At 52.1% G+C, this 8189-nt stretch overlaps 1 pseudogene; it reads left to right on the top strand.

Annotated features, from left to right (window-relative positions):
* The first annotated feature begins 1340 nt into the window (after window positions 1-1340).
* LOC123158781 (uncharacterized) lies at window positions 1341-7779 on the top strand (annotated as a pseudogene).
* Window positions 7780-8189: the final 410 nt, after the last annotated feature.

Raw genomic sequence — 8189 nt, 5'->3', positions numbered from 1 at the left:
CCCATGGCCGGCGGCGTTAACTGATGTATGAAGTAGTATAATTAATCTAGGGTTAGTCTGCTAATTAAAATGCGCATGCAGAGCTTTATAATTTTTTTTTGAGGATGAGAGCTTTATAATTAATTAGCTACTACAAGTATCCTAGTGTACCCGGTTGGATCGATGGAGCCCGTTTTTTGATCGATGGAGCCTCGGCCAGGCATATATACTATCAACAACTTGGATCGCACCCCTGCATCCATGGTACTGTACGTACGTTGCAATCTCCATACCATAGAGCTCATCGATCGATTCCTACGCGCGATATACAACCAAAAAGAAAAAAAGGCTACGTAACCGAGGACGTGCAGCCGTGAATGGATGGATCGATCTTGCTCGAACAAAGTGTTTATTGTGCAGATAGAGAACCTCTAGAATTTTAGAAAAAAATGAAGCCAAAACAAAGAGTCGATTATATCAAGTATATATACAAACTCCACCATCACCGCTAACCAATCTGATCTGTAACATCAAGATTATATAAAGGGCATGCAGACATGTATAATGGGCTGTTAAAAAAAAGGAAAAGTACAAGAATGAGTTGATGTGCTGATCGCCAATCAGCACTGATCACAATACATGCATAGCGGGGTTAAAAACAATAATCCATGCATAGGTATATAATCGACCTAGCTTCTCCTCATGCCAGTCCACCACCTGAACCTTGTCAGCTCTTCCTCCTCCACCTTCTCCGGCGATGGCTTCCGGTCCTCATCGAGGCCCTCGTCCAAGCGGCGTATGTACTGCTGCGCGAACCACATGCGGTTGCCCTCGAAGCACTCACGCAGCGCCGCCGTCGCCTTGACACACGCATCGGCATCGAGGACGCGCTCGTCAGGGTCCTCCCGAGTCTTGATCTGCCTGGGGTGGCACTCGTCCACCGCCGTGATGAACTCGTCGATGCACCCGCCGTTGGCCACGTGGTGCTCGACGCAGTTCTTGTCGCTGATGAATTCCGTGTTTGCCGTTGTTGCTTGGCCTAGTTCTTTGCCTATTGCTCCGGCCGATGTAATCAACGCATCCACGATCCCCATATCCCTCCGTCCGTCCGTCCGGCTGCCTCGCGCTAGGGTTTGTTAAGCAACGAGATCGAGCGATCGGTATATATAACGGATTGGATCAGTTGATGGCAATGTGTACGTAGAGTTGTAGCTAAACCAACAACGTCGTACGCTGCAATCATCAAACGTACGTGTTGTATATATATTCTACTTACTTATTAAAAACTAGGGTAGAATATCAATCTGTTTCCCTGACTTGTCCTAGGTTATTATCTACCAGCCGATCACATCTCATCGACCATGGGTCTCTCCCACGCCACGTCTTCCCCAAAGTGGGCAGACATCCCGCCGGACCTGGCCGGCCTCATTCTCTGCCGTCTCACATCAGACGCTGACCAGCTAAGCTTCGGGGACGTGTGCCGTGACTGGCGCCACGCCACGCAGCAACAGCGGGGCACCACGCCGTGGCTCAACCTCGGCCCTGGGGTTTACCAGAGCATCGCTGACGGCACGGTGCATCGCTTCAGCCCCTGCCATGGCTCTTCCGGTTGTTGGATCGTCTTCTACCACGACCCTGATGTTGGGGTGGATGATTGTAAGACAATAAGTTTTGGGAACCAGCACAACCCTCTAGGGGTGGCTTATCTCATTATATATAATGGTTGTGTTACAATACGTACATAGGTACAGAAGTTATACATAGTCTAACATCCTCCCTCAATCTTAGCCACTTTCTAAAGAACTGAGAAGGGTAAGATTGCGCCTACAAGCCTCAAACTGTGGCAGTGGTAAAGGCTTAGTGAAGATATCTGCAAGTTGATCCATAGACGAGATAAACTTGATCTGAAGTTGCTTCTGTGATACACGTTCCCGTACAAAGTGATAGTCAACTTCAATGTGTTTCGTTCGGGCATGAAATACTGGATTTGCAGAAAGGTATGTAGCACCGATGTTATCACACCAAAGAATAGGAGGCTGTGGTTGAGACAAACCCAACTCCTGAAGCAAAGACTGCACCCAAATAATCTCTGCAGTAGCATTAGCCACAGCCTTGTACTCAGCTTCAGTACTGCTACGTGACACAGTAGCCTGTTTCCGAGCACTCCAGGCGATCAAATTAGAGCCAAAGAATACTGCATAACCCCCCGTGGATCGCCTGTCATCTGGGCTACCAGCCCAATCTGCATCAGAGAAGGCCGAAAGGACCCGAGAGGAAGTCGGCCGAATATGCATACCAAAAGTCAGGGTGAACTGAACATAACGAAGAATGCGTTTAACAGCAGCCCAATGAGTATCTCTGGGAGCCTGAAGATACTGACAAACCCTGTTAACAGCATAAGAGATATCTGGTCTCGTGATCGTCAAGTACTGAAGTCCACCAACAATGCTTCTGTACTCTGTGGCATCCGCAGGAGACAAAAGCTCACCATCAACAGCTGTTATCTTGTCGGTAGACGACATGGGTGTGGTGGTCGGTTTGCACTTCAGCATGCCGGCTTTTTGTAACAACTCCAAGGAGTACTTCTTCTGCGTAAGGACAAGACCAGTAGCACGAGAAGTGACCTCAACTCCAAGAAAGTAGTGAAGCTTCCCAAGATCTTTGACCGCAAAATCAGCACCAAGAGAGCAGACAAGAGCATCAGCAGCATACTGCGAAGAGCTGACAAGGATAATATCATCGACATACACCAAAAGATACATAGTGACTTCTGGCTTCTGTAGAAGAAATAATGAAGTGTCAGCAGTGGACGGCACAAACCCATGAGCACGAAGGGCAGAGGCAAGGCGGGCATGCCAGGCACGAGGAGCTTGCTTCAAACCATATAGTGCTTTGGAAAGACGACAGATATAGTCAGGACGATCAGGATCAGAGAAACCAGGCGGCTGTTTCATATAAACCTCTTCCTCCAAAAATCCATGTAGAAAAGCATTCTGCACATCAAGTTGACGAAGGGACCAACCACGAGAAACAGCAATGGAGAGAAGAAGCCGAATAGTGGTAGGCTTGACGACAGGACTGAAGGTGTCCTCATAGTCAAGACCATGACGCTGCCGAAAACCGCGAGCAACAAGTCGCGCTTTGTAACGCTCAATAGATCCATCCGAATGCTTCTTCACTTTGAATACCCATTTTGAGTCAATAACATTTACCCGTGGTGGTGGAGGAACGAGAGTCCATGTCTTGTTACGAAGAAGAGCATGAAACTCCTGCTCCATAGCCTCTCGCCAATGTGGAATGCGCAGGGCAGCCTGATATGAGCGAGGCTCAGAAGATGGATCCGCAACAGCAGCAGCCAAACAAGCAGCCAACAAAGCAACCGTACCATCCGTACGTTCCTTAGGTTTGAAAATGCCAGTGCGACTGCGTGTATGTGGTCGAGACACAGGAACCACCGAGGTCGACGGAGCAGCCTGCAACGGGCTGGAGGACGGCGACGTTGACGAGTCAGCCGGTGACGAGGAGCTAGGCACGGTAGCCTCGGACTCAGTCGGCGAAGAAGGCCGGCCCACCGGCAAAACCGGCAGAGCAGACGAAGCAGCTGGCGACTCCGGCATCCCAGACCGGGCCGATGGCGAGCTCGGCATAGTGGGCCGTGGCGCGGCCGGTGTCGCGGGCCGATCCGCTGATAAAGGCGACCTGAGGACCCGAGCCGCGGGCGAAGACGGCGTGACGGACCGAGCCACGGGCGACTCGGCGGCCGCTGGCAAAAAAGGCCGAGCCGCTGGAGACTCGGCGATCACTGGCGTAGTAGACCGAGCAGTGGAGATGCTCGGCGCGACAGGCTCACCGGGTGACCATGCATGGGCACGCGAATCGATGCCATGCAACAGAGGGCGATCGACATGCCCACCAGAAGACGACGATGATGATGGTGAATCCTCCAACAGCTCCAAACGAGCTCCACGTCCGGTTCCTGCACCATGGTTAGGTAACAGCAAAGGAGAGTATGCAACATCATCAAATTGGTCAGAAGCAACAGAGGATGAATGCAGGGATGGTGGTTCGACAGTGGACACAGGAAGGTTGGCAAAGGGAAAAACATGCTCATCAAACACGACGTCCCGAGATATATAGACACGATTAGTGGGAACATGAAGACATTTGTAACCTTTATGAAGAGAGCTATAGCCAAGGAAAACACACTTCTTAGAACGAAACTCAAGCTTGCGCTTGTTATATGGACGAAGATGCGGCCAGCAAGCACACCCAAATACCTTGAGAAAGGTATAATCAGGTTGTTCATTAAGGAGAACCTCAATGGGAGTCTTCATGTTTAAAACACGAGTAGGAGTACGATTGATGAGAAAGCATGCAGTGGTGAAAGCACCACTCCAAAACCGAAACGGAACAGATGCATGGGCCAAAAGAGTAAGACCAGCTTCAACAATATGACGATGCTTACGTTCGACTGAACCATTCTGCTGATGTGTATGTGGACATGCTAAACGATGAGCTATCCCAAGCGACTGAAAGAAGGAGTTGAGGTTGCGATACTCGCCCCCCCAGTCCGACTGGACATGAACAATTTTGTGCTTGAGAAGACGTTCAACATGTTTTTGAAACTGAACAAAAATATCAAACACATCAGATTTGCGTTTAATAAGGTAAAGCTAGGTAAAGCGACTATAAGCATCAACGAAACTGATATAGTAATTATGACCACTGACAGAAGTCTGAGCAGGACCCCATACATCTGAAAACACAAGTTCTAACGGATGTTTCACCTCACGACTGGACTCCGAAAAAGGAAGTTGATGACTCTTCCCCTGCTGACAAGCATCACACACTGCTACATCTTTATTACTAGACAAACTAGGAAGCTCATGACGACGCAAAATATGACGGACAATAGGTGTGGCCGGGTGACCAAGACGAGCATGCCACTGTGACGGAGAGACCCGAACTCCACTGAAAACGCGAGCGACGCCAGGATGCTCCAGACGGTAGAGACCCTGGCACAACCGCCCACTAAGAAGAATGTCCCTCGTGCCCCGATCCTTAATAAAAAGATCAAAAGGGTGAAATTCATAAAGCACATTATTATCACGTGTCAGTTTAGGAACTGAAAGAAGATTGCGGGTCATAGATGGAACGCGAAGAACATTGCGAAGCTGAAGACTCCTATTGGCATGTCTAGTGAGAAGAGATGCTTGACCAATATGAGAGATGTGCATACCTGCTCCATTGGCAGGGTGGATCTTGTCGGAGCCATGATAGGGTTCACGAGTGTGAAGCTTCCCCATCTCGCTGGTCAGATGCTCTGTCGCCCCAGAGTCCATGTACCAGTGTGGATCGATGGAGTAGGACTGAGTGTGTCCCTGGTGCTTCTGCGGCGCGGGACGATCAGCCATGGCGACCTGACGGGCATTGTTGCGTGTATCTTTGCCGTCATTGCCAAGACCAAGGAAGCTTCGCTGGAAGCGCTTATGACACTTGGAGGCCCAGTGCCCATCGCGGCCACAAAGCTGACACACACGTGGACCGCCAGCCCCCAGTAAGGTCGCAGTAGGTGGGGGGACCGAGGCGGGCGACGGTGGCAGCCCCAAGGGAGACCGGGGTGATGAAGAAGAGCGGCCACCCTTGGTGGCGACGTTGGCCGAGAGAGAGCTAGTGCCCCTGGTGCGGCGAGTCTCGACCCGTTGCTCAGTGAGAAGAAGCCGAGAGAAAACCTCGTGTGCCAACATGGGTGTCGAGTTACCCCGCTCGTTGATGATCTCGACTAAGGCATCATACTCCTCATCAAGACCATTGACAATAAACGAGTTGAACTCGGAGTCGGTGAGGGGCTGTCCAATGGAGGCCAATGTGTCGGCAAGGCCCTTGACCTTGTTGTAGAACTCTGTGGCCGTGGAGTCAAGCTTCTGACACTCTCCAAGCTGACGACGGAGTGCAGAGACACGAGCCTGGGACTGCGCTGCAAAGGTGCGCTCAAGGATGATCCAGGCCTCATGAGACGTCTTCGCGAAGACAACAAGGCCGGCAACTGCCGGCGAGAGCGACCCCTGGATGGAGGAGAGGTTCGCCTGGTCCTGCCCCGTCCAGACGCGATGGGCCGGATTGTAGATCGGACCGTGCACGCTGTCTACCAGCGCGGGTGGGCAGGGAAGCGATCCGTCGACGTAGCCTAGCAGGTAGTGACTCCCCAAGAGCGGGAGAACCTGCGCACGCCAGAAGATGTAGTTGTCTGCGGAGAGCTTGATGGTGATGAGATGACCGAAGTGAAACGGCGGCGGCGAAGACGATCCCATCGAGGAGGCTGCCTGGGGTGCAAACACCATGGAGGCAGCTGAAGGCACCGAAGCCGATGCGGGAGGAGGCGGGACCGCAGCCAGGGCGGGCGCCGCAAAGCTCGCGGCCGGTGCGGACGCCGCAAGGCCCGCGGCCGGGCGGACGCCGCCAACCCCGCCAGCGGGGCGGTGTGATCCGCTCGCGGCAGGAGCGGCGGGACGACGCCTGCGGAATCCGCAGCGGACGGCGGCGCCGCGGTGTGGACCACGAGGTCACGCCCGAGCGAGGGCGCCGGCGGCGTGGAGAAGACGGAGCCGATGCTCCTTGTCCCGATCGGAGCCGGAACGGAGACGGCATCGAGCGGGAGGTTGAGCAGAGCCGCAAGAGAGGCCGGGAGGAAGCCCGCAGCAGTGGAACCGGTGGTGGCGGCGCTCGACATGGCGGCGGCGCGATCGGTGGCGCGGCGGCGGCGGTGAAGGCGGCGGTGGCTGCGGCGGCGGTGCGGGAATTAGGGTTTAGAAGCGGAAGCGATCGTAACCTAGCGTGATACCATGTAAGACAATAAATTTTGGGAACCAGCACAACCCTCTAGGGGTGGCTTATCTCATTATATATAATGGTTGTGTTACAATACGTACATAGGTACAGAAGTTATACATAGTCTAATAATGATGAGGATGGGAACGGCCGAGGATGCATATTCCTCCGCAACCCTTTCCACCCATCAGCTGCCCCCATCCAGATCTCGTGGCCCTACGGGGAGCCGTGTAAGATCATCATCTGTTCTTCATCCGTGGCGCTTCTCAACCGAGGAATCTGCAAAATTGCTCCTTCCTCACCAGCTGACATGAGTGGGCCGCACCAACCTTGTTTTACCGTGGAAGGATCTTCACCTTCACGCGCTTGGGGGAGCTCTTCTCCCATGACCTCTTGGGTCATGACAGGGAGCATGTGACGAACCAAACCATGGAGCGCAATAATCAACCAGTGAACAAAATCGTCCGCCACCTAGTCGTGTCAGCTGACAAGAAAAAGCTACTGATGGTACGATGGAGCATCCCTCCAAGAAAGATGAAGGTACGGCGGATCAACACTCGCCAAAAGGCCACGGCTGTCGTGGTATATGATCATCGGTGGGCGATGAATTTGCACGTGTTTGAGGCCGACTTGGCCAAGAGCCAGTGGTCGGAGGTGAAGGACCTTGGAGGCCAGGTTATTTTTGTCAGCAGAAGTTGTTGCAGGGCGTTCGGGCCATTGGAGCACTGCCACCCAAGATTCCCACAAGGGAACCTTGTGTATATCTTGGGTGTTGACTGGCACATGAAGAGGGATGTCGCCGGTGCTGACCTGTGCGGATGCACGGACTGTCGTGACCACGTTAATGGTGGTATTCCTAGCTACTGTGTGTATGACATGATGAGTGGTACTCTTAGTCTAGTTTCACTAGGTGGAGGTCCACGGATCGGAATTGCAAGGTCAGAGTGGCGTTCAATCTATGTGAGTGATTGAAAAAACTGGAGAGATGAATCAACATTTGCAAATGAGCAATGATCCATCGATCCTTAATTTAGACGGAAATGAGTGATAGTCCTAGCTACTTGTTATGCTCAAATGAAGATATACCTATGACTAATATATAATCTTTCATTATTACGATGCAACACATTTGTATAATTTATGTATTTGTACTTCATGCTCACATGCATATATGATCGATCAATCACCATCACCAGCTAATTCGTTTGTGTACTAGTGTAAATTAATTAGGCTTAGCTTGCTGGCTTCTCCTCGTGCCAGTACTCCACTGCCTAAACCGATACTCCGACCCCTTGTCTACACTCTCCGGTGACGGCTTGAGGTCCTTGTCAAGGCCGCGGTCCAGGTGCTCGAACTACTGGTTGACCCACATGAGCAACATC

This window comes from Triticum aestivum, chromosome 7B (assembly GCF_018294505.1).
Source record: "Triticum aestivum cultivar Chinese Spring chromosome 7B, IWGSC CS RefSeq v2.1, whole genome shotgun sequence".
Taxonomy (NCBI): Eukaryota; Viridiplantae; Streptophyta; class Magnoliopsida; order Poales; family Poaceae; genus Triticum; species Triticum aestivum.
This window is presented reverse-complemented; position numbering and strand designations above follow the sequence as displayed.